This window comes from Triticum dicoccoides, chromosome 5A (assembly GCF_002162155.2).
Source record: "Triticum dicoccoides isolate Atlit2015 ecotype Zavitan chromosome 5A, WEW_v2.0, whole genome shotgun sequence".
Taxonomy (NCBI): domain Eukaryota; kingdom Viridiplantae; phylum Streptophyta; class Magnoliopsida; order Poales; family Poaceae; genus Triticum; species Triticum dicoccoides.
Genome location: NC_041388.1, coordinates 648,760,351 through 648,788,080, shown reverse-complemented (window position 1 = coordinate 648,788,080; position 27,730 = coordinate 648,760,351). Strand labels below are relative to the sequence as shown.

General features: G+C 48.4%; 1 pseudogene; it reads right to left on the bottom strand.

The window, feature by feature from the left end:
- LOC119300310 overlaps positions 1–27,730 on the bottom strand; it is a 45,270-nt pseudogene that overhangs the window by 10,862 nt on the left and 6,678 nt on the right.

The window sequence follows — 27,730 nt, the reverse complement described above, 5'->3', positions numbered from 1 at the left end:
GTAGGATTTTTATAACTTAGGCGAGTCCTTGGACTGCAGCTAAGCCTCCGAGTGGAAGTCTGGCTTACCACTCGGTAGGATTTTTATAACTTAGGCGAGTGCTTGGACTGCAGCTAAGCCCCTGAGTGAGAGGTTTGCTCTTCACTAGGTAGGATTTTTATAACTTAGGCGAGCACAGGGCTGCAGCTAAGCCCCCGAGTGAGAGGGTTGCTCTTCACTCGGTAGGATTTTTGATAACTTAGGCGAGTCCTTGGACTGCAGCTAAGCCTCCGAGTGGGAGTCTGGCTCACCACTCGGTAGGATTTTGATAACTTAGGCGAAACGGATTCGCAGCTAAGCCTCCGAGTGGGAGTCTGGCTCACCACTCGGTAGGATTTTTACAAACTTAGGCGAAACGGATTCGCAGCTAAGTCACCCACTGAGGGGGAATTTTATTGGACAAAAATAAAAAGTGACAGAAATTATGGAGGAACTATGACACTATTATTTTGAGGTCCATGAACTACAGAAGTACTTTATTGCAACTCATCCGAGTGATAAAACTTAAGTGTAAAATGGGCGGAGTAGTTCCGCGTTCCAAGCTCGGGGCTCGTCGATATTATGCTCGACGTTGTAAAGACGGTACGCCCCGTTGTGGAGAACCTTGGTGACGATGAAGGGGCCTTCCCAAGAAGGAGCAAGCTTGTGTGGTTTGTGCTGATCCACTCGGAGAACTAAATCCCCTTCCTGGAAGGCTCGACCTCTCACATTTCTGGCGTGGAAACGACGCAAATCTTGTTGGTAGATGGTCGAGCGGATCAGAGCCATCTCTCTTTCTTCTTCTAAAAGGTCGACTGCGTCCTGTCGCGCCTGTTCAGCCTCTGCTTCGTTGTAGATTTCAACTCGAGGAGCATTGTGGAGAAGATCACTCGGCAAGACTGCTTCAGCTCCGTAGACCAAGAAGAATGGAGTTCTTCCGGTCGACCGATTAGGTGTGGTCCGCAGCCCCCAAAGCACTGAGGGAAGTTCGTCTACCCAGGCTCCAGCCGCGTGTTTGAGATCACGCATCAGTCGAGGCTTCAATCCCTTAAGAAGCAGTCCATTAGCTCGCTCTGCTTGTCCATTCGACTGCGGATGGGCGACTGAAGCGTAGTCGACCCGTGTGCCTTGGGAGTTGCAGAAATCTCTGAATTCCTCTGAGTCAAAGTTCGACCCATTATCCGTAATGATGCTGTGCGGGACTCCATGTCTGAATATTAGTTCCCTGATGAAGCTAACAGCAGTACCGGTGTCAAGGCTCTTGATTGGTTTAGCCTCGATCCACTTGGTGAACTTGTCGACTGCCACCAGTACATGCGTGAAGCCACTTCGTCCTGTTCTCAAAGGACCGACCATGTCCAGTCCCCATACTGCGAAAGGCCAGACGAGTGGGATGGTCTTCAGGGCCGACGCAGGCTTGTGCGACATATTCGAGTAGAACTGACATCCCTCGCACTTATCCACTATATCTTTTGCCATCTCATTCGCCTTTGGCCAGTAAAATCCGGCTCGGTATGCTTTGGCCACGGTGGTCCGAGAGGACGCATGATGACCACAGGTCCCCGAGTGAATATCATTGAGGATGAGTCGACCTTCTTCTGGTGTTATGCACTTCTGACTAACTCCAGTCGCGCTTTCTCCATATAATTGTCCTTTGATTACGGTAAAGGCCTTAGATCGACGGACGATCTGTCGAGCCTCTTCCTCATCCTCCGGAAGCTCTTTTCTCAGGATATAAGCGACATACGGAACTGTCCAGTCGGGAATGACCACCAAAACCTCCATGATCAAGTCGACCACCGCTGGGACTTCAACTTCAGTCAGATCTGTGGCACTTTTGGGTTGTGGAGTTTCTTCGGTGAAAGGATCTTCTTTGACTAGAGTGTGTATATGCTCCAAGAACACACCACTCGGGATGGCTTCTCTCTTGGAACCTATCTTTGCTAGATCATCAGCCGCTTGATTTTTCAGTCGGGGTATATGATGGAGATCCAACCCCTCGAACTTCTTTTCCAGCTTCCTCACTGCACTGCAGTATCCAGTCATGGCTGGGCTTCTCACGTCCCACTCTTTCATCACCTGATTGACCACTAAATCTGAGTCGCCATAGACCATCAGGCGACGGACGCCGAGTGAAATGGCCATGCGCAACCCATATAAGAGGGCCTCATATTCTGCCTCATTGTTGGAGGAATCAAAGTGAATCTGGAGCACATATCTGAGCTTATCTCCTCTGGGGGAAACCAGGACAACCCCAGCACCGGAACCATTCAACATCTTAGAGCCATCAAAAAACATGGTCCAATGCTCCGAGTGAACTTCAGTCGGCTGCTGCTGTTCAATCCACTCGGCGAGGAAATCTGCTATTGCCTGGGACTTAATGGCTTTCTTTGCCTCAAACTTGATATCAAGGGGAAGAAGTTCAATCGCCCATTTGGCCACTCGACCAGTTGCATCTCTGTTGTGCAAAATCTCTGATAGTGGAGCGTCGCTGACGACTGTGATGGAATGATCAGAGAAATAATGAGCAACCTTCTTTGTGGTCATGTATATTCCATACACAAGCTTCTGATAATGAGGATATCTCTGCTTGGATGGAGTCAAGACTTCAGACAAATAATACACTAGGCGCTGAACTTTGAGAGCTTTTCCTCCTTCTTCCCGCTCGACCGTTAGCACAGTACTGACGACTTGTCCTGTGGCTGCGATATAGAGCAACAGAGGCTCTTTGCTGATTGGAGCAGCAAGCACCGGCTGGGTGGAGAGCAGAGTTTTGAGCTCGGCAAACGCTGCATCAGCTTCTGGAGTCCACTCGAACTTGTCTGTCTTCTTCATCAGTCGGTAAAGAGGCAATGCCTTTTCACCGAGTCGTGAGATGAATCAACTTAATGCGGCCAAGCATCCAGTAAGCTTCTGGACATCGTGCACTCGCACAGGGCGTTTCATTCGGAGAATAGTGCCAATCTTTTCTGGGTTAGCCTCGATTCCCCGTTCGGAAACGAGAAAACCGAGTAACTTGCCACCAGGAACTCCAAATGTGCACTTTGATGGATTGAGCTTGATATCATATCTTCTGAGGTTGGCAAATGTTTCGGCGAGATCAGCGAGCAGGTCGGAACCTTTTCGTGATTTGACAACAATATCATCCATATATGCTTCCACATTCCGACTGATTTGAGTGAGTAGACACTTCTGAATCATTCGCATAAATGTGGCTCCGGCATTCTTGAGGCCGAATGGCATGGTGATATAACAGAAGCACCCGAATGGAGTGATGAAAGCTGTTTTTACCTCGTCGGGTCCGTACAGATGGATCTGGTGGTACCCGGAGTAGGCATCTAAAAAAGATAGCCTCTCGCATCCCGCGGTCGAGTCAACAATTTGATCTATGCGAGGGAGAGGAAAATGATCTTTCGGGCAGGCCCGGTTGATGTGCTTGAAATCAATGCACATTCGGAGCGACTTGTCCTTCTTAGGAACCATGATGACATTAGCGAGCCACTCGGAGTGGTATATCTCTCGGATAAATCCGGCCGCCAACAGTCGAGCCACTTCTTCACCGATGGCTTTTCTCTTCTGGACGGCGGACCGCCGAAGATGCTCTTTGACTGGTTTCGCAGATGAGTCGACTCTTAGGCGGTGCTCAGCCAGTCCCCTGGGAACACCTGGCATGTCAGCGGGCTTCCATGCAAAAATGTCCCAGTTCTCACGGAGGAACTGGATGAGCGCTTCTTCCTATTTTGGGTCGAGGGTTGTCGAGATGCGGGTCGGAGCTGCATCGGGGTCGGTCGGGTGAATGTGAACAGGCTTCGTCTCACCGGACGACTGGAATGCAGACTCTGTGGCGGGTTTCTTTGATCGCAGCAAGTCACTCGGATCTGCGTTTTGCTTGTATTCTTCGAACTCGACCGCTGTCACCTGGGAATCGGCAATCTTGGAACCCTTCTGAAAGCACTCTTCTGCCTTTTTCCGATCACCGGTTACAGTGATCACTCCTTTGGGGCCGGGCATCTTCAATTTGAGGTACACGTAGCATGGTCGAGCCATGAACCGTGCGTAAGCTGGTCTCCCCAAAATGGCATGATATGCACTCTGAAAATCCACGACCTCAAACGTCAACTTTTCTTTGCGAAAGTGTTTCGAATCACCAAACACCACATCCAAAGCTATTTGGCCGAGTGACTCGGCTTTCTTCCCTGGTATAACTCCATGAAAGCTCATGTTACTAGTGCTCAGTCGGGACATCGGAATGCCCATTCCTTTTAGTGTGTCTGCATACAACAAATTCAGTCCGCTTCCACCATCCATCAGCACCTTTGTCAGTCGAGTGCCTTCGACCACTGGATCGACCACCAAAGCTTGCCTCCCAGGGGTGGCAATGTGAATCGGGTGATCAGATTGGTCGAATGTGATGGGTATTTGAGACCATTTCAGATAATTTGCTTTTGCAGGGGCAACCATGTTCACCTCTCGGTTAATGACCTTCAGTCGACTCTTGCTTTCCACATCTGCAAAGATCATCAGAGTGGAGTTGATATGCGGATATCCTTCCTCACTGTCCTCCTTGTCTTCGGCCTTGTCCGACTCCTTCTCCTTGTCCTTAGACTGTTTTCCTTGAAACTGCTGGATCAGGAGTCGACATTGGCGAGTGGTGTGCTTCGGGTAAATGATATTCCCCTCTTCGTCTTTCTTCGTGTGAATGTGACATGGCATATCCATCACGTCGTTCCCTTCTTTATCCTTTACCTTCTTGGGGTTCCAGGATCCTTTTGGTTTCCCCTTAAACTTTCCTTGAGTCACGGCCAGAGCCTCTCCAGGAGCTGCCGGTTCAGCCTTCCGCTTCTGTTTCCGACTGGTGTTTCCTTTTTCCGACTGACTCGGCTTGTGCTTGCCGCTTCGGAGTCGGTCTTCTTCTTCGCCGTTGGCGTACTTGGTAGCAATCTCCATCATCCGACTCAAGGTCATGTCACCGGTTCGACCAAACTTCAAACTCAGTTCTCTGTTCTTGACACCATCTTTGAAGGCGCAGACTGCCTGATGATCAGACACATTCTCCACAGTGTGGTGCAAAGTGATCCACCTCTGAATATACTCTCTGAGAGTCTCATTAGCCTTCTGCACGCAGACTTGCAACTCTGTCAATCCAGCTGGTCGCTTGCAAGTTCCTTCAAACGTTCTGATGAACACTCGGGACAGATCTTCCCAAGTGTAAATGCTGCTAGGAGGTAGTTGAGTCAACCATGCCCTGGCAGAACCTTCCAGCATGAGGGGCAAGTGCTTCATGGCCACCTCGTCGTTCCCAGCACCAATCTGAACTGCCACTCGGTAGTCTTCAAGCCAAGTTTCAGGCTTAGACTCGCCAGTGAACTTGCTGACTCCTGTTGCCAACCTGAAATTGGGAGGGATAACTGCGGCTCTGATAGCTCTGCTGAAGCATTCAGGACCAGAAACATGCACTCGACTGCTTGTGGGTACATCTCTGTCGACCAACCCTTGCACGATAATGGATCGCGCGTCGAAGCCTGGTTCTCTGGGGTCGACTGGAACCCTACGCCCTGTACTGTACTGACGCCTATCATCTGGCTGCCGAGGAGCGTAAGACCCACCCCTCGGAGGGGAATTGGGCACTCGACGCCTATCATCTCGGTCGAGTCTGTCGCCATATTGATCTCGCCGATTCTCGCGCCCTTCACGCCGCGGAGGCGATCTGGGGCTGTGAGCCGACTGAACCGTATTCACAGTGACGGATCGACTGTGAATTCTGTTGCGCGACTGAGACACGGCTGAATTCTGATCTCCTGCTGCCCGGAGCAGATCCCTGATCTACAGCAAACCTCTGCCAGCTTCCGACTGCGAAGGCTGGATGGACTCTGCTATACGGGTCGCAGCTGCTAAATTCTGAATTGGGGTTCGATATACCTGAGTTGGCGGGAAGAGTTGACGTCGACTGGTGTCGGGAACTCGTTGCCGCGCGCGCTCGTCGAGTGCTCGCTGAAGGTTCTCCAGTCGAGTGCGCTCAGCCAAATTGGCCAGGCGCGCCTCCTCCAAGGCACGAGCCTCGGGGGTTTCTCCCGCGATGGGAATACGCAGGGGATCCTCATTCCTGCGGCGAAGTTCCTCTCTTTGCAGAGAGTCGAGTGGCTCGGGCTGGTACTCTTCGTAGCCTCGTGTAGGGTCGCCGCCGTCACCTGCTCCACCACCACGGGCGAAGCCAGGGGGACTGTGGGGCCCGTCGACCATCAAGATTTCCGCCGCTGGATCACTGCTACCGCACTCGGATGCAGTCTCTACGGAGCCAGTCGACAGATCGAACAAGCCGTAGAGAGATTCGTCAGGCTCGATTGCCGCAACTTGGGTGGTGGCCGATTGGCGAGCCACCGCGTGCCTCACCCATCGCTGAAGCCTCGACCGGCCCGAGCGCTTGCGCTGGCGGGATACCGGGAGGGTGGACGATGGAGGAGCCGACCGATACTGGGTCGACGGTTGCCGCAGCAGAACGCCGCGGACGTATGCACGAAAATGCGTCGCACCGCGGACGGGGAGCGCATCAACGTCGAGCGGAGCCTCATGGAGCCACGCGGAGTCATCGGCGATGAAGGTGAGAGTGCCGAGACGGATCTCTTGACTCCCGACCAAAACTCCAGCAGACACCATGATGAAAGTACTCGGAAGAATCGCAACTTCTCCACAAAATCGCTAAAACACCGGCCCCGCGGTGGGCGCCAACTGTCGTGGTTCTAAGCCTGACAGTAGAGTGGGGGTAGGTATGGAGAGGCAAGGTCCTAGCTATGGAGAGGTTGTAAACACCAGGGATGTACGAGTTCAGGCCCTTCTCGGAGGAAGTAACAGCCCTACGTCTCGGAGCCCGGAGGCGGTCGAGTGGATTATGAGTATATGAGTTACAAGGTGCCGAACCCTTCTGCCTGTGGAGGGGGGTGGCTTATATAGAGTGCGCCAGGACCCCAGCCAGCCCACGTAGGAGAGGGTTTAAGGTGAGTTAAGTCTGGGGCGTTACTGGTAACGCCCCACATAAAGTGCCTTTACTATAATAAAGTCTACTTGATTATAGGCCGTTGCAGTGCAGAGTGCCTCTTGACCTTCTGGTGGTCGAGTGAGTCTTTGTGGTCGAGTCCTTCAAGACAGTCGAGTGTGTCCCTCGTTGGTCGACTGGAAGGCGACTTCTTCTAAGGGTGTCCTTGGGTAAGGTACTTAGATCAGGTCCATGACCCTACCCTAGGTACATAACCCCATCACAACCCGACCTGATTTGTCCGAAATGACCCTGGGTCACTAAGGAACTGACACATGTTCCAACGGTCAGATTTCAAACACACACGGCAACTTTACTTGGGCTACAAGCAAAGCTGACTTGTCCGACTCTGGACAAGATTCGCTCTCATAGTCTTCACTCGAAGACATAGGTTTTGGTTAAGCATCACTTCAGTCATTCTGATTGGGTCTCTTGGACCCCACTTAACAGTACGGTGGTTCCTATGACTCAATAAAGAAGAAAAAGAACTATGAAAGATCTGAGTCTTCGAGCTCCATAGGCTTCATGCGATGTCTTCTCTTGTCATAGTCTTCAATGTGAATATCTTCACATACCACCTTTGACTTCAATGTCTTCATATATTTTTAGGGGTCTTCTCTGGTAGGAAAACCGAATCAATGAGGGACTTCTACCTGTGTTATCCTGCAATTCTCACAAACACATTAGTCCCTCAACTAGGTTTGTCATCAATACTCCAAAACCAACTAGGGGTGGCACTAGATGCACTTACAATCTCCCCCTTTTTGGTGATTGGTGACAAACTAGTTGAAGTTTTCAACGGGAATATAATATGTGAAATTGTAAAGGATAAGGAATTGTCTTCATAAGTTGCAAGGGCTCCCCCTGAAGATGTGCATATAAGTAATTTGCTTTTGGAATGCAAATGCACATGGCAGGTTGTACTCGTGGAGATCCTCTTCAACTTCTGATGACAATTCATTATGCATGTGAAGGTATGTGAAGATAATGACATGCATAATGGAAAATGGACGTCTGCAAAATGATCTAAGTGCAGAATTTATCGTCGCACATGCGGAATTTATCATCGCATCATAAAGTAGCAAATAAGTAGCAGACGACCATCGAGTTTAGGTGTTACAACTCAAAGAACCAAATGTATCAAAACGAGAGTTGCAAACACTAGGCAAAATATAAAGCAACCGCCCATATGGACCCGCTTGAAGACTATCAAACTCATATGCTTCTCCCCCTTTTGTCAGTAAGGACCAAAAAGGTTTGAAGACATAGAGCATCTACTCGTTCCCATGAAGAGTAGGTGAAGCAGCAGGGTCGTTGGTGGTGTTCGGTGGTGCAGAAGAACTTGGAGCAGTGTCGAAGCGTGCTGAAGGAGGGGGCGGTGAAGTAGCATCGTCTTCGTCCTCGATCACTCTGGCATTCACAGTTGCCGCGGAGGAAGAGAACTCAGAGTCTTCAAGAGATGGGGTTCGTCGCAGCACTGCCCTTTGAGGAGGTGTGGAGTCAAACTTGAAGCGTTCAGAGAAGCCATCCTCGTGAAGATCATCTTTAGAGAACATAAGCGCCAGCCCTTTCCATGTGCATCGAGAGGTTTCATGGGCAACAAAGGCATTCTTGGTGGCAAGATTGCGAATGCGGTTAACATCCACCAAGAGGCTTTGCATTTGACGCTTCAGCCAGTCATGATGCCTATCCTGTTTCTGATGAAGAGCCACCAGAAGCTCTCGATCATTAAGAACACGAGATCGCTTCTTGGGTCGTTGGGCAATAGTGCTTTCGGTGGCTTCAGTAAGGGCACGATGAGGTGCACGTGTAGTTCCAGCCAGAGGATAAACACGAATGACTGCTTCAACTCCTTCAATGTTCTGAGAGAAACTTTGATGCTCCGCATTCTGAAGACTAAGAGGCTCCTTGGCAGGCTCAGGATAAATGGCTTCAACGGACATATCCACATCAGGCAGAAAGATCCGATGATTGCGAGCAGATGGCTGATATGAGATAGCGGAGTGGAGTTCAATCAGCCGCATTATCCATGGAGCGTAGAACTTCAAGCCAAAAAGATCAGAGCCTGATGCAGCAACTTAGCGGATGAAGAAGTCATGTGCATTGAAGCATTTGCCATGAAGAATATAGAAGACCAAAGTCTTCATTGCACCTTCCAGCTTGGCATGTGGAGAATGTCCTTTGATGGACCAGAGAGTTCGCCTTATGATGTGATAAATAGTCCTTGGCAGATACTCAAGGTCTTCAACAAAGAACTCCTTAGGATATGCAGCATCTTGTGGCAAGGGCTTCATCATACTGAGCATCTGACTCATGTTTGGTTCAGGCTTCTGAAAGATGCTCTCCATAGCTTCACTGTGAAGCTGACAGCCAGGTTCGTAGAGATCGCCAGGAGTGGGCAGACCAGTGAGCTCAATGATATCAAAGGCTTTGGCTTCATGATGAACATTTCATGTCATCCACTCCAGGACCCAAGTCTTCGGATCTCTGTTGTACCCACGGATGTGAAGTGTGGCATAGAATTGGAGCAGCAACTCTTCATTCCAGTGCTCTTGGTCGGTGACAAATGGCAACAATCCAACCTCTTTGAAGCAATCCAGAGCTTCTTCTAGACAGGGCAGACCAGCTATTGCTTCGGTGTCAAGACGCTTATGTGGGAAGATGCGACCTTGATTGTACAGAATGCAGGAGTAATAGCTTCGCTGCGGATAGCTCCAGAACCGATCAGAAGATATTCTTTCCCCTGAGTAGGGGTTCTTGGAGCTATTGAAGAAAGTGTTGTCTGCTTTGAAGCCGTTGACATTGAAGGATCCAGGTGCTGATGCAGGACCTGGAAACCTGGGCAACCTTGGAATTGGCTTCTGTACCTGAGGCCTATGCTCAATATGATAGTCAAACTGAGGACCAGCAGCAGGCGCAGGAACAGAAGCAGTAGCATCATTGGCTTCACTGACTTCTGGTTCTTTGGTTGGTGTAGGCTCCACACATTCGTCAGCCATGACAGCGTCAGTGGCTTCATTTGTTTTGGTGGTGGCAGCCTCAAGATTCTCAATCTCCACTTGATGAGCTGGAGGGTCGGTCACAGTCACGTTCTCCTCAAGAACAGCTTCTTGGTGAGACGGGGGTGTAGAAACTCTTGGGGTTTCTTCTTCATCGGCTGATGCAGCCGGAATGTCTTCAGCAGTTTTAGCTTTAGACGCGGAGACTGGAGGCCTTGGTCCTTTGCGAAGCCTGCGTAACACTGGCGATGCCTGTGGAGTTGGAGTTGGCTGGGCCTCAAAGTCATCTTCCTCTTGTGCTTGTGGGTGATCAGCCCATGATGCATCCTAAGCAATTGGCGTCAGAGGACGACCAATGCTGATGAGTTCGATGTGCGTAAGCACAGGCGATGATACTTGTTGGTGCTCGATCTGAGGAAGAAGTGCATCATCTTCAACATGGTCATGGTGACCAATGTCTTCAGCAGCGGTGGGATCAGCTGCTGGAAAGTCTTCAGCTTCATGAGCCTCTGTGGAAGCAGGCTCATGGACAGTCAGTTGGCGCTCTTGATGTTCAGCGTCAGGGCGAACCATGGAGATGGGTTCAACAATTAAGGGCTCTGTGGGAGCAGCCCGTTCCTTCTTGGTCTTCCGCTTCTTCTTGGAGGGAGCAACATCAGAGGCTTCAGAATGTTTCCTCTTTCTGGCTTCAGCCTCAGCGGTCCTCGTCTTCTTCAGTTCTGAAGCAGTTAACCTGGCCTTTGGCTTCGATCCGGTCATGCTAGTTGGGAAGACAATGGGATCTACTTCCTGCCTTGGTGCATTGGGTTCGGCCATAGTGGGCTTCTTCTGCTGCTTAGCAACCATCCTGGGATCAATGCCCGGACGCCCAAGGGCCTTGCGCTTCTCAGCCTCGTTGTAGCCTTGCACACATTTGTCAGCCAGGCTCTTCATGCGCTCACGAGAACCCTGAGCTTCTGCATGTTTCTTGAGAAAGGCTTCTTTGAGCTCGTGCAGCATAATCTTGAAGTTTTTCACCTCTTGCACGCTGAGCTTGGTCATAAGCTTCTTGAACTGAGCTTTCTCAAAGTCAATCTTTTGCTTCAGTTCGACGATGCGCTGAGCTAGAGTTAGCTCTGAAGCAATGGCGCCATGGAAGGCAACACTGAGGCCAATTGGAAGTTGCAGATCTTCGAAGCTGAGGTTGGGCGTGTCAAACCACTCATCAATGAAGTTGTGGATGATTTCCACGTCAAAGAGAGGCAGATCATTGAAGATTTCTGCTTCTTCTTTGCTCTTGATCAGTTGCTCAAGAGCGTCATCTGCAAGATCTTCATCACTGGATAGATCGATGGCATCGTTGCGCAGAATAGCAGCAGCTGTCAGTTCTTGGCCGGTGTGTGTGGCAGAGGCATCTTGACTTTCTGGGGCTTGGAGATGCGTGACAAATCTTCAGAATGCACACTGTCTTCAGGAGGTGCAGTAGCCAGTGGCTTCGCCCGTGAGATCTTTGGTGCAGAGGCAGGCTTTGAAGCTTTAGGCTGCTTCAGTTTCTTTGGCTTCGGCGCTGCAGGAGCTTCATCTGATTCAGCATTGTCTGCAGGCTCATTCACGGCTGTCCCTTGAACCACGATATGAGTGATGAGACCTTCCAAGTTGTAGAAGGGCCCAAGAAGATTGGGTTCAGCTTCACGAGTTCCATCGGCACGGGGAGCAGAGGGACCAGGGTTGAAGTCTAATCCCAAAGACTTCTTGTTCTGCTTCGCTGAGTTCTGGGCAAACTAGAAGTTGCGCTTGAACAGATTGTCGTCATGACACCATAGCAGTGACGATGGGTCAGCATCCGCAGGCTGTGGTCCACGGACCATGCAGGGATAGAAGCCTTGTTCAATGGCTTCATCTCTGAACCTGGGTTGAAGATTTTTGTAGAGGATATCTTCCCATGGTCGCTTGATGGCATTCTTTTCAGCATATTCCTTTGTCACAAATCTGTACTTGAACCACTGTTCTGCCCAATATCGTCGAATCCATTGGATTCGTGTCTTGCGCTGATTGTAATCCTCTTCAAGATCTGTCTTGTACAGCTCTGAGAGGTCATCGGGCAAATCTCTTGATGTTTCTCCTCGACACTTTCTGCCACCCTTCCTTGCTGACTTCTCTGCAGCCATGAACTTTAAGCTGAATGGCTTCAATACGTTCAAAGGCTTCAAAGGCTTTCGCTTGCTGGACAAACAGGAACTGGCTTCGGGAGAATTTATGTGATACTATAAGAATTCTGCAAATGAATGCAGACTATGAGAACCAAGGGATTCTCCCACGGACATGTACCTGTGACAGCATTAAGGTGCGAGGGAAGGGGAAGAGGTCATATGCATTCTCAGAAGATTTTGAAGATAAATCAGTTTAGAAGACATTGACCTCATCGTGTGAAGACATTCACTCATAGATAAGGAGTTGGTTCCAGATTTGTACGAATCCACGGATCAGTACAAGTGAGAAATCTAACTACTTTGTGAAGCATAAGTGAATATACTAGGCATACTATGAGATGTAGTATGAAGTGGATCCAAAATGTGTGAACAAAAACCACTTGTGGTAGAAAGTGACGAATCTATAGGATCAAAGGGGCCGTAAAAAGGAAGTTTTATTTACCACATGAAGAACTGCTAGACGGAGTGGAAGAGGAGGCCGAGCAGTCCGATCGTTCGTGCCCTAACTTGGCGACGGAGGACACCTACGGCGACGGCGGAGAAGACGATGTCCGCGGTCGGCGTGAAGACGGCGTCAGAGAGGTTGCGGCAGCTAAGCGCTTCGTCGCCGGCATCGTCGAGGGCTAGCGGTGGCGCTAGGGTTCGTGCGAGAGTGAAAGAACAGATAATGACTATGGTGTGGTGCGTATTTATAGGGACAGGGGCGGCTCAGTGTTATTACACAGGTGCCCCTGGCGATTCACATCTGAGGAACACGTGGCCATCATGCAGCATATCAGAGGTTGTTCCACGTCCCACGCACGCCTGGATTGTCGGGTGGTCGTTCCCACTTCTCCGGGTTTAGGGTGAAGGAATTTGCATTGAAAGTGGAATTAATGTTTGTCTCTGTATTTTCTGCTGACAAGGACGCAGAGAAGACATTTGACAGGTTCAAAAGAATGCATATGATTTGGAGAGATAGAGTTTGAGATAGAAAGCATAGAGAGGTTAGGGTCCGATCACATTCACTTAGTTCAAAAGATTCAACAAGAAGACATAGCTATAAGTGAATGCTGTAGAGGACAGAACACTAGTATATATATATAATTAACATAGTGAAGATAATCATGAAGACATGTTGAGATTGAAGCCAAACCAAATGTGAAGACATAGCAAATGTAACGCCATGAGTGAAACACTTTAAACAGAACATTTAGTGGTGGCGTTACCCACCGTATAGGAAGTATTAGACCCAGACACGATGCACAATTATCGTGGCCTCCGAAGTCAAATTCCTCATTAATGTATTCACACTTAGAATGCATGTCTTCATTGATTGAAGATATACTTTACTTCGTGTGTTGCACATCTAAGTCATCAATATGCATAAGTGTTAGGATGTGTGCCAGATCACAGGACATTTGAGGATTCCAGAATATTTAGCTCACACCGTAACTTGCAAAATATCTTCTCATCCAAGGGCTTGGTGAAGATATCTGCCAATTGCTCTTCAGTGTTGACGTGTATGATATCAATATCTTCCTTCACAACATGATCTCTGAGAAAGTGATGACGAATCTCAATGTGCTTTGTCTTTGAGTGCTGAACTGGGTTGTTGGCAATCTTGATGGCGCTTTCGTTGTCGCAGTAGAGTGGCACTTGCTTCAGATGAATGCCATAGTCTTTGAGTGTTTGCTTCATCCACAGAAGTTGAGCGCAGCAAGATCCAGCAGCAATGTATTCAGATTCAGCAGTGGAGAGAGATACACAGTTCGGCTTCCTTGAAGACCAACATACAAGTGATCGTCCTAGAAAATGACATGTGTCTGATGTAGACTTGCGATCAACCTTGTCACCAGCATAATCAGCACCCGAGAATCCAACTAGATCAAACTCGGAGCCCTTTGGATACCATAATCCTAGAGTTGCGGTGTAATCCAAATATCGAAGAATTTGCTTCACAGCTAAGTGATGCGATTCCTTTGGTGCCGCTTGGAATCGAGCACACATGCAAACACTAAGCATAATATCTGGCCTAGATGCACATAGTTAAAGTAAAGAACCAATCATGGAGTGGTATACCTTTTGATCGAACTCTTTACCATTGTCGTCGGGACCTAGATGATGTTTGGCTGGCATTTGCGTCGTGAAGCCTTTGCAGTCTTGCATACCGAACTTCTTCAGGCAATCTTTGAGATACTTCTCTTGAGATATGAAGATGCCGTTGCGTTGCTATCGTATTTGAAGACCGAGGAAGAACTTCAGCTCTCCCATCATGGACATCTGATATTGCTCTTGCATCATATATCCAAACTCTTCACTGTATTTCTGATTGGTGCAGCCAAAGATAATGTCATCCACATATATTTGGCACCCAAACAGTTCCCCATCATATGTCTTCGTGAAGAGAGTGGGTTTGAGGGAACCAGGTGTGAAGCATTTGCTCTTCAGGAAGTATTTGAGTGTGTCATACCAAGCCCGAGGGGCTTATTTGAGGCCATACAGTGCCTTGTTGAGTTTGTATACCATGTCAGGATGCTTTGGATCTTCAAAGCCAGGCGGTTGTGCGACATACACTTCTTCTTCAATCTTGCCATTGAGAAAAGCGCTCTTCACATCCATTTGATATAGAAGTATGTTATGATGATTTGCATAGGCCAACAGTATGCGTATGGCTTCAAGTCGAGCCACAGGAGAATATGTTTCATCGAAGTCAATCCCTTCAACTTGAGTATATCCTTGAGCAACGAGACGAGCTTTGTTTCTGACAACTTGACCATGCTCATCTTGCTTGTTGTGGTATATCCATTTGGTGCCTATTGTATTGTGCTTCCGAGGATCAGGACGCTTAACCAGTTCCCATACATTATTCAGCTCAAACTGTTGAAGCTCTTCTTGCATAGCTTGAATCCATTCAGGTTCCATGAAGGCTTCTTCAACTTTCTTGGGTTCTGTTATTGAGACGAATGCGAAGTGCCCACAGAAATTTGCTAGCTGTGTTGCCCTTGAACGAGTGAGCGGACTGGGTGCATTGATGCTATCAATTATTCTCTTAATCTGCACTTCATTGGCAACACGAGGATGTACAGGGCGAAGATTTTGCTCTTGCTGATCATTGTCATTGTTAGAAGGATTATCTTCAGGCTGAGCATTGTCTTCAGGTTGATCGGGTGCGGAGATGATAAGTTCCTCTTCAAGTTGAGCTTCCGAGGGTATGATTTCTCCAGTTCCCATAAGTTTGATTGATTCACTGGATGGAACTTCATCTAGCACATTTGGCAGGTGCTCTCTTTGTGAACCGTTAGTCTCATCGAACCGCACATCCACTATTTCAACCACTTTATAATGAAAGAGATTGAAGACTCTGTAGGAGTGCGAATCCTTTCCATATCCAAGCATAAAACCCTCATGTGCTTTTGGTGCAAATTTTGAAGTGTGATGTGGATCCTTGATCCAGCACCTGGCGCCAAATACTCTGAAGTAACTGACATTTGGCTTCTTGCCAGTAAGGAGCTCATAAGATGTCTTGTTCAGAAGCTTGTGAAGATAAAACGGTTGATTGTATGGCATGCAGTATCAATGGCTTAAGCCAGAATTTTCTTGAGTCTTGTATTCATCTAGCATCGTTCGGGCCATCTCAATGAGTGTTCTGTTCTTGCGTTCGACGATGCCATTTTGCTGTGGCGTGTACGGAGCTGAGAATTCATGTGTGATGCCCAAAGTATCAAGATATGTACCAAGGCCAGTGTTCTTGAATTCAGTGCCATTGTCACTTCTGATGTGCTTTATCTTGCCGCCATAGTTGTTCATTGCTCGATTGGCGAAGCGTCTGAAGACATCCTGCACTTCAGTCTTGTAGAGGATTATGTGCACCGAAGTATATCTAGAATAATCATCAACAATGACAAAGCCATAGAGATAAGCAGTAGTAGTAAGAGTTGAGTAATGAGTGGGACCGAAGAGATCTATGTGGAGCAGTTCGAAGGGTCGAGTTGTTGTCATGATTGTCTTCGAGGGGTGCTTGGCCCTCGTCATCTTTCCTGCTTCACAGGCACCGCATAAGTGATCTTTCTTGAACTTGACGCCCTCGATGCCTATGACATGCTTCTTCTTTGCAAGGGTGTGGAGGTTGCTCATGCCAGCATGCCCTAGCCTCCGATGCCAGAGCCAGCATTCTGAAGCTTTTGCTAGAAGACATATGGCAAGCTATGGTCCTGCTGAGAAATCTACCACGTACAAATCATCTTTCCGATACCCTTCAAACACTAGAGACTTGTCAGATTCCATTAGAACAAGGCAACGATATTTTCCAGACATCACGATCATGTTTAAATCACAAAGCATTGAGACAGACATTAAGTTGAAACCAAGGGATTCAACAAGCATGACTTTATCCATGTGTTGATCCTTTGAGATTGCAACTCTACCTAGACCCAATACCTTACTTTTACCAGTGTCAGCAAATGTGATGTGACTCTTGTCGGATGGACATAAGGTTGAGTCCATAAGAAGGCTTCTCTTGCCAGTCATGTGATTGGTACACCCACTATCAATAATCCATTCTGAAGCAGCTGGTGTCGTACCCTACAGTGCAGTTAGGGGGATAGGCTTCACGAAGAGAATTGTGAAGCAAAAACATTTGACGAACCAGTGGGTTATGAAAGCTTAGATCAAGATTTGGACTGATAGGGCGAGTAGCAAGCAATTCAGGAACGAAGTACATAATAAGACAATTTGGGCATTTGATCTTGCGCCCTACAAGATGTTTAAGGTCCCCAGCAATAGTGTCAGACGATTTTGGTTTTCTGCTGGAGACCCGTCCCTGCAAAAGAGAGTTAAGCTTTCTTAGCCACCCACATCTTCAAGGGTGGCTTAGAAGCGATAAGTCTAAGTGCAGCATCTGAGAACTTTGGCTTTGGAGCCCTAGAAAAAAGTCTTGCAGGTGAACAATAGTACTCATAAGAATAAGCAGAATAGTTCTTGGTCTTATGAACATGGCGGTTTGATGAACCGCGCTCATATTCATAGGCCTGAGTATGGCTTCCCTGCAAAACATTTGCGTTAGTGCGACTCAGGTGAGTCCTCTGTCTGTATGAAGCCTTTGGACCGTATGAAGACTGTGGTCTGGGGTTTGTCTTCTTCACCTGTGGTGTCATGATGACATTCACAGGAAGATTCTCCAAACACCTTTTCGGCACCCAGATCTTCTTCATAGACGGTCCATTCCTGCAGTTAGTACCAATATACCTGGCAAACACTTCACCATTCTGATTCTTAAACAGTTTGTAGTTTGCATTAAAGGATTCATCAATAACAATGGGGTTAGCACAAGTGAAGCCAGATAGAGTGGATGGATCTGCTGAAGGTTCCTTTGCAGCAACCCATGTGGTTTTGGGGTACTGCTCAGGTTTCCAGTAAGAGCCATCAGCATTCATTTTCCTTTCGAACCCAACACCCTCTTTCCTAGGGTTTCGGTTCAGGATCTGCCTTTTGAGGACATCACATAGTGTCTGATGCCCTTTGAGACTTTTGTACATCCCTGTTTCAAGCAATGTCTTCAACCTAGCATTCTCATCAGCAATAGCAGTGGTATCCTCGGCAGAGGGGTTAGTTCCCACATCAACAGTTGAAGATATTGCAACAGTAACAGCAGTAGAACATTCAGCAACAGAAGTAGCATTATCACGCTCAATGCATTTAAGACATGGCGGTTCAAATCCTTCCTGAGCTGAACAGATCTGTTCGGCACGAAGCGACTCATTTTCTTTTTGAAGATCTTCATGAGCCGCTCTCAATTTCTCAAGATCTTGCTTCCTTTGAAGATAATCATAGGAAAGCCTTTCATGAGCTGTTGAGAGCGTTTCATGACGACTTTCAAGTTCCTCATACTTAACGTGAAGATTTTTTATGTCTTCAATTAAGGACTGAGATCGAGTCATTTAAGTGTCTAACAGATCATCGCTTTTGTCTAACAGTTTTTGAATGTGTTCCATGGTTTTCTGTTGTTCAGTTGCAATTTTAGCGAGTGTTTTGTAGCTGGGTTTGGAACCACAATCAGAGTCATCGTCACTAGATGTTTGATAGTGAGTAGTGCGTGTGTTTACCTTGGCACCGCGTGCCATGAAGCAGTAGGTAGGAGCGGAGTAGTCCTTGTCATTTGCATCGGTGTCGGTGATGGAGTCATTGTCTTCGGTGTTGAAGTTGGACTTGGCAACGTATGCTGTAGCCAGACTCGCAATGCCAGAATCGGACTCCTCCTCAGACTCCACCTCCGCCTCCTCAGAAGCGGACTCCTCCTCTGAATCCATTTCCTTGCCAACAAACGCACGTGCCTTGCCAGATGAGCTCTTCTTGTGTGATGAAGACTTGGAGGAAGACTTGGAAGAAGACTTTGAGTATTTCTTCTTCTTCTTGTCGTCAGAGTCATACTCCTTGCTCTTCTTCTTCTTGTTGTTCTCATTGTCCCACTGCGGACACTCAGAGATGTAGTGGCCAGGTTTCTTGCACTTGTGGCATGATCTTTTCTTGTAGTCATGAGCAGAAGCTTCATCATTCCTTGAGCTTGATCGTGAAGACTTTCTGAAGCCTTTCTTCTTGGTGAATTTTTGGGACTTCGTCACAAGCATAGCAAGCTCCTTTCCAATGTCTTCAGGATCATCAGAACTGCTGTCAGATTCTTCTTCAGATGTGGAGACAGCTTTTGCCTTCAAGGCACGAGTTTGCCCATAGTTGGGACCGTAGATGTCTCTTTTCTCAGAAAGCTGAAACTCGTGTGTGTTGAGCCTCTCAAGTATGTCAGACGGATCGACTGTCTTGAAGTCCGGACGTTCTTGAATCATCATGGCTAGGGTGTCAAACGAGCTGTCAAGTGATCTCAGGAGTGTCTTGACGACTTCATGCTTGGTGATCTCAGTGGCGCCGAGAGCTTGAAGCTCATTTGTGATGTCAGTGAGTCGATCAAACGTGAGCTGGACATTCTCGTTGTCATTTCTCTTGAAGAGGTTGCGAAGGACACTGATTCTCTGATCTCTCTGGGTTGAGACGCCTTCGTTGACCTTGGAGAGCCAGTCCCAGACTAGCTTAGATGTTTCCAAAGCACTCACGTGGCCATACTATCCTTTGGTCAGATGACCACAGATGATATTCTTGGCAGTAGAGTCCAGTTGAACAAACTTCTTGACGTCAGCAGCAGTGACACCTTCTCCAGCCTTGGGAACGCCGTTCTTGACGACATACCATAGGTCGACGTCAATGGCTTCAAGATGCATGCGCATCTTATTCTTCCAGTAGGGATATTCAGTTCCATCAAAGACGGGGCACGCAGCGGAGACTTTAATTATCCCTGCAGTCGACATAGCTAAAACTCCAGGTGGTTAAACCGAATCACACAGAACAAGGGAGTACCTTGCTCTGATAACAATTGAAAGTGCGTTATATCGACTAGAGGGGGGGAGGTGAATAGGCGATTTTTATGAAAGTCTTCAAAACGTGGAAGTTTCGAAGAAAAACAATAGAAATAAACCTATTACCATGCAGCGGAAGGTAGACTACACTAGGCAAACCATAGTCAAGTATTCAATGAAGTGAAAGCACAATGACTAATAGCAGCTAGGTAGTAAGGATCAGGTAGGAAGATATTAAGAAGCCAATCAGAACAAGCAGTCACTCAGTGAAGACAAAAGATAGTGCAATCATACGATGACTTCACAAGGACCAACAGTAAGTAAAGGGAAGGGAAGGATGAAACCAGTGACTCGTTGAAGACAATGATTTGTTGGACCAGTTCCAGTTGCTGTGACAACTGTACGTCTGGTTAGGGCGGCTAGGTATTTAAACCTGAGGACACACAGTCCTGGACACCCAGTCCTGAACACGCAGCTCAGGACACCCAGTCCTCACCGTATTCCCCTTGAGCTAAGGTCACACAGACCTCGCCCAATCACTCTGGCAAGTCTTCAAGGTAGACTCCCAAACCTTCACAGACTTCGTTCACCAGCGATCCACAATGACTCTTGGATGCTCAGAACGTGACGCCTAACCGGCTGGAGGATTCACAGTCCTCAAGTGTAATAAGTCTTCAGATCACACAGGCAGGAAGACTTAAGTGATGCCTAACACTCTTTGGCTCTGGGTGGTTAGGGCTTTATCCTCGCAAGGAATTCTCTCTCAAAGGCTTCGAGGTGGGTTGCTCTCACACGACAAAAGCCGTACTTTAACTCTGAGCAGCCAACCGTTTATGGTTGTAGGGGGTGGGCTATTTATAGCCACTAGGCAACCCGACCTGATTTGTCCAAAATGACCCTGGGTCACTAAGGAACTGACACGTGTTCCAACGGTCAGATTTCAAACACACACGACAACTTCACTTGGGCTACAAGCAAAGCTGACTTGTCCGACTCTGGACAAGATTCGCTCTCATAGTCTTCACTCGAAGACATAGGTTTTGGTTAAGCGTCACTTCAGTCATTCTGACCGGTTCTCTAAGACCCCACTTAACAGTATGGTGGTTCCTATGACTCAATAAAGAAGAAAAAGAACTACGAAAGATCTGAGTCTTCGAGCTCCATAGGCTTCATGCGATGTCTTCTCTTGTCATAGTCTTCAATGTGAATATCTTCACATACCACCTTTGACTTCAATGTCTTCATATATTTTTAGGGGTCATCTTTGGTAGGAAAACCGAATCAATGAGGGACTTCTACCTGTGTTATCCTGCAATTCTCACAAACACATTAGTCCCTCAACTAGGTTTGTCGTCAATACTCCAAAACCAACTAGGGGTGGCACTAGATGCACTTACAGTTCTGCGTGCTGAACATGGCATGGATGGAGGTCCACGCAGCAGCAGCGGACTTGCAGCTAATCAGCTGAGACGCAATGTCCTCCGTCATGGAGGAGAGGAGCATCTCGAGGACCTTCTGGTCCCGCATCCACCATGTTGCATACTCAGGATTTGCCACAGTGGTGGCGGCATCACCAGCCCCCTAGGAGATGGTTGTGGGTGGGGCAGCGACGGAGCCGTCGAGGTTGCCATGGAGAGAGGCACCGGAGAGATGCGTCACGGTGAGGGTGCGCCATAGCGGGAAGTTGCCGCGATCCAGTCGTACGCCAAGGGAGGGCGCGATGGACGGGACTGGCGCCATCGTGGCCGGGGCATCACCACGGGGCCGATAATGGCTAGTTGCATCGCTGCGGAAGATGACCCAGATGCCATCAATCAGGAGTTTCGCGAGATCAGGTGGCAACTCGAGAAGAGATCGGGCGATCAGCGCGGCTGCGGGGAGGGGCAACGGCGCGATGAGAAAAGAGGCGATGTTACCAAGTTTGGTTTTAGGGTTACGTGGGGCATAGCCTCCACATATCTCGTATATATATAAGACCAACAATACAAAGTTAGATTATAATACGACCGGTATAAGACCGTTTCCAACACGCTTCCGGCAACCTCTCCCGCTTGTAGGCCACGGACTCCCAGAGCAGCGGCAAGGGCAGCTCCATGTCGCCATCCCTGGTCCACGAGCGGAGATCCGGTGACAAGGTCCAGCTCCGCAGCACCACGTCGGCGGGGGGCGTGTTGTCGCGGGGGGTTTCGCCGTTGGTGGTGACGATGGAGATGAGCTTTATGGAGTCCCCCACTGGGCCCATGGTCCGGCGGTCCTTGGGGTAAGCGTGCGAGAAGTCACGGCCTTGGCACTCCTCGGGAAGATGGATGAAGTCCAATTGCACGTGGTCGCCGTCTTTGCCGGCGCCGGCGGAGAGCATGTCACAGACGATGGCACCAAGCAGGAGGTCGGCCCAGAAAACCTTCCCTTTGAAAGTGAAGGCCACGTCTGCTTCGTACGCCAGCCGCTTGGTGTGTTTGCACGGCAGCAGGATATGCTGGTTGAAGCGCGCCTCCTGCTTTGTCCACTTCTTGCCAGGGTCATGGCTTGACCACCGGAAGAGAATGCCCCTCCACGGCAACACCTCAGGAAGAGGAAGGACTTGCCAATTCTGGACGCGAAGTCGCAGCCGGTGAAGGAGTCCATGGTGGCGGGGAGCAGCGAGAGCGAGTTCTTGGCAGCGTCATAGACGAGCCAGTACCTGTCGCCGAACACCAGAATCATGACGAGGAAGTTCTCCACGACGGACTCGAGGAGGCACGTGACGCCGAGCTCCTGCGCCTCGGTCTTGGCGCGCACGGACAAGGTGGAGAGCTCCGGTGGCTCGACGAGGTGGAGGTCGAGGGAGAACTGGTCCGGTATCCAGGACCCATCCTTGGAGGCAGGATTTTTAGGTCACGGGTGTCGGGACACCCTTCTATCCTCGCCGTCCAACTATAGTGTCTGACTTGGCGATCTGTGCCCTGTCCTGCAACGGCAAATTTGACAATTTTGACCTCGGGACAAAATCAATTCACAGAATGAACTTCTCGTGAAACTATTTCACGGCCCTGGCCCTTTTGTGTAGCGCCCGCCACACAGGCGCCACATACTACGGTGCAGCGCCCAGCTCTGGGGTGTTGAATGCCAGTCCACCGTGGCAGCCCTTGGGCCCACACCCAGCAGTGCAGCGCCTCCGAGCTAGGCGCCACACATGTAATGTGCAGCGCCTAGTGCTCGGGCGCTACACTGTGACTTAGATAGGGGTTGCGCCCCCCCCTCCCCCACTCCCCCCACCCCACACACCCCAACCCGAGCTTTGCCCCCTCTCCTACTCTCTCCCCTTCTCAAATCCTCTCCCAAATCTTGCAAATTTGAAGAATTTGTCCGTGGATTTTGAAGTCAAACCCTCCCTCAAGGTAATCTTCTCCGATCCCCTTGTTTTGATCCAAGTAATGCTAGTTTGGGGAAACCCTAGTTTTGTTTGGATCTAGAGATTTGCATGGAGATGTGAGATCTTTGTTTGCCAATTTCCTATGATTAGGCTTTGTTAGTATGTTAGGGTTATTCTTATGGGTGTTCTTATGTTGGTGCTAGGGTTATGGTTAGGGTTAGGGTTATTGTTAGGGTTATGGTTAGGGTTAGGGTTATTGTTAGGGTTAGGGTTATGGTTATGGTTAGGGTTAGGGTTGTTGTTTGATATATATTTTAGGGTTTGTATTCCGTGTTAATCCTTAAATTAGTACTCATGGAAGCAATGTTACGTTGTGTTGTTTGAATGCTTATAGGGATGGGAAGAACATGTGTGTTTGTTCATCATGGGGACAAAGACGCCTTCTTGAAAGGCAATATTGAACCGGACCCGGATGAGCTTGATATGGTGTTTGATAGTAGTCCTAGCTATGCGGAGCTCTTGCAACAAGTGAGGAAAGATTTGAATTGGATGGACCCTAGTGATATCGTTGAGTTGGAGGGAAGGCATAATGTAGGTTTTGGAATGCACATCCGTTGGAAGACAATGCGTGTCAACTCGGAGCAATGTTGGGTTGCATACAAGGAAACGGTGGCCGATTCACTTGACAAGGCTCTTGAGTTATCTGCAACGAAGAAGGTTGAATCAAGTTTGCATTTGGACTTGAACCGGAAACCCTCCCCTTTGGTTGCTAGCAGCCCCCCACCCTTGAAGCGAGATGAAATTTTTGAACCTCTTTTGACCCAAGAAGTGAGGCCAACATTGAGCCCGTTTACAAACAACCAAGATGAAGCTTTGCAAGAGGACAATGATGAGTATGCGGACAATGACAATGAAGTTGATCTCCATGACAACAATGTGGGTGATCTTGACAAATATCATTTGCAAGAGACAATGGACCATTCCATCCCTTTTTCCTGTGCATATGCATCGGATTTGGATGACGAAGGTCCTGATGAACAAGTTAATGAGGAGGGGTTCACGGTGAAGGAGGCCGAAGCTTTCGAGAAGGTATTCGGTCGGGATCACAAGACACCATTGTTCAAGGATGTTAGTCTTGCGGATGAAGCCGTTGTGGATGGTGGCAAATCTATATCTCTTGGGGTTAGTCCAAGCTCTCACCGTGATTTGGGAGACGACAAGAACCGGATTGCTAAAGGGTCTAAGTTCGAAACCTTCTTGGAATTGAAGATGTGGCTCGACAACTACTCGGTTACACATTATCGTCCACACAAGGTGGTGCACTCGGACGTCAATGTGCGCTACATGGTTGCATGTGCATGTGAAGATGAAATATGTCTGTGGATTGTGCGTGCAAGACCATGGAAAGGAGGTCCCACTTGGCACGTAGTGAGTTGTGTGCCAACTCACATGTGCCGAGGCAAAAGGGTGGATGGCAAGATTGTGTCCCAAGACCACAGACAACTCACGTCCGAGTTCATCGCTTACAGGCTCTCCAACTCAATATCCACACTTCCAACAATGAGCGTCCAACATGTCATTGACCTTGTGAAAGCCATCTTTCATTATAAGGTGAAGTACGGCAAGGCATGGAAGGCGAAGCAAGCCGCATTTAAGATGTTGTATGGTACTTGGGAGGAAGCATACAACCGAATCCCTAGGTTGTTGTTAGCCATGGCCGCCACAAACCCGGGCATGGTTCATGTGGTCGAGCCTCATGGGCACCAAACAACGGTTCATGAAGGAAGGAAAGTCCGAGTATTTGGCCGTGCATTTTGGGCGTTCGAGCAATGTGAAAGTGCAACTATCCCTAGGTGGTTTTGGTAATTCATAACAACATATAGCTCATTGAGCTAATGCTATTCCAAGATAATTATTTCAGGAAAGCTCAATGATTGGCATGGCATGGATGTGAAAGTGGAACCCTCAAAATGCTAAGGACAAAGGATTGGCTCAAGCTCAAAAGCTCAAGACTCTTCATTTTATATTTTAGTGATCCAAGATCACATTGAGTCTTTAGGAAAAGCCAATACTATCAAGGAGGGATGAGGTGTTGCTTAATGAGCCTCCTGCTTCATGTGCTTAGTGATATGCTCCAAAACCCTCAACTACTTTCCCATATCCACGTATGACCTAAAACCTAAGCCAAACTCGGTCCTACCGATTCTTCCTATCCGGCGCCACCGAGTTTCACTTGTCATTAGCCACTGCCAAACCCTAGCAATTCGGTCCTACCGATAGGGATCTCGGTCTCACCGAGATGGGGTTGCAAACTCTCTGTTTCCCTTTCGTAACTTTTTGGTCTCACCGAAAGAGCGAATCGGTCCCACCGAGATTGCAATGTAAATTCAGTGTTTCCCCTTTGTAACTTTTCGGTCTCACCGAAAGAGCAAACCGTTCCCACCGAGTTTGCCTGACCAACTCTCTGGTTAGCTAATTACCAAATTCGGTCTCGTCGAGTTTGTGTAATCGGTCGCACCGAGATTACGTTATTCCCAAACCCTAACCATATCGGTCCTACCGAGTTGCATGTCAGTCCCACCGAAAATCTCTAACGGTCACTAGGTTTACATTTTCGGTCCGACCGAGTTTGTTGATTCGGTCCCACCGAGATTGGAAAACTGTGTAACGGTTGGATTTTGTGTGGAGGCTATATATACCCCTCCACCTCCTCTTCATTCGAAGAGAGAGCTATCAGAACACATACACCATTCCAACTCATATGTTCTGAGAGAGAACCACCTACTCATGTGTTGAGACCAAGACATTCCATTCCTACCATATGAATCTTGATCTCTAGCCTTCCCAAGTTGCTTTCCACTCAAATCTTCTTTCCACCAAATCCAAATCCTACGAGAGAGAGTTGAGTGTTGGGGAGACTATCATTTGAAGCACAAGAGCAAGGAGTTCATTACCTACACACCATTTGTTACTTCTAGGAGAGTGGTGTCTCCTAGATTGGCTAGGTATCACTTGGGAGCCTCCGACAAGATTGTGGAGTTGAACCAAGGAGTTTGTAAGGGCAAGGAGATCGCCTACTTCGTGAAGATCTACCGCTAGTGAGGCAAGTCCTGTGTGGGCGATGGCCATGGTGGGATAGACAAGGTTGCTTCTTCGTGGACCCTTTGTGGGTGGTTGCTTCTTCGTGGACCCTTCGTGGGTGGAGCCCTGTGTGGACTCGCGCAACCGTTACCCTTGGGTGGAGCCCTGTGTGGACTCGCGCAACCGTTACCCTTCGTGGGTTGAAGTCTCCATCAACGTGGATGTAGGATAGCACCACCTATCCGAACCACGGGAAAAACATCCGTGTCTCCAATTGCGTTTGAATTCTCCAAACCCTTCCCTTTACATTCTTGCAAGTTGCATGCTTTACTTTCCGCTGCCTATATACTCTTTGCATGCTTGCTTGAATTATGTGACGATTGCTTGACTTGTCCTAAATTAGCTAAAATCTGCCAAGAACTAAAATTGGGAAAGGTTAAGTTTTTATTTGGTCAAGTAGTCTAATCACCCCCCTCTAGACATACTTCGATCCTACACAATGAGTGAGGGCTTTCGAACATTGTAGGCCGGTCATCACCATTGATGGAACGTTCTTGACCGGACAATACAAGGGCACCTTGTTGGTTGCGATAGCAAGTGATGCCAATAACCGGGTGTTGCCATTGGCATTTGCTTTGGTTGAGGCGGAGAACAATGACAACTGGGAGTGGTTTTTGCATCTTTTGAGGACGAAGGTGTTACCCGCTCAAAGGGAAATTTGTGTCATATCGGATCGGCATCAAGGAATTCTCAACGCGGTGGAGATTGACATTCTCGGGCATGCTCCGTTGCACCATCGATGGTGCATGATGAACTTTTGTTCAAACTTCTATAGGGCATGTGGCCTTAAGGAGTTGGCCGATGATCTTCAAGATTGTTGGCTCGCTTTCTCTGAGAAGCGGTTCGCCACTTTGTTGAACAAATTGCTCGCACACAAAAAACTTGATCCCGAGGGTCAAGACTTTATCAATAGGCACATTCAACACCAAAACAAGTGGGCGTGTGCTTTTGATGAAGATGGCCGGAGATACGGTCAAATGACAAGCAATATGGCCGAATGCTTCAATTGGGTGCTCAGAGGTGCACGTGGATTACCCGCGACGGCAATAGTTCAATACACATTTGACAAGATGAATGCGTACTTTCTAAAGTACTCGATGGAAACTGATGCACAGATAGCGGGTGAGAACCCGCGCAAGTACAAGTACAAGTTCCCACCCAAGATTGATGAATGGTTAGAATTTCAATCACGAAAGGCGGACTCAGAAGAAGCTATATTATATGACAACGAAGAGTGGAAGTACGAAATGAAAGAGTCAGGAGGAACCACAAACGATGGCCAGCAACATGGAGGTCGGGCTTTCAAGGTGTCGTTAACACAATGTGATTGCTCTTGCGGGAGGCCATTGTTACTTCATCTCCCATGCTCACACTTGTATACCGCCGGTCACATTAGAAATGTGGACATCAATCACCCACGCACCGTGAGGGAGTTGGAGTTCTCAATCATGACGGTCAAGAAAACATGGGCTCCCCGCTTTCACCCATACTTTGACCAATCACAATGGCCGGAGTACCATGGAGTTCAACTATGGACGGATCCGGAGTTGAAGGTTGTTGCACTGCTCAGTGTGGCGTCTCCGGACTAGGCGTTGCAGCGGCTGTAACTTGCAAACAAA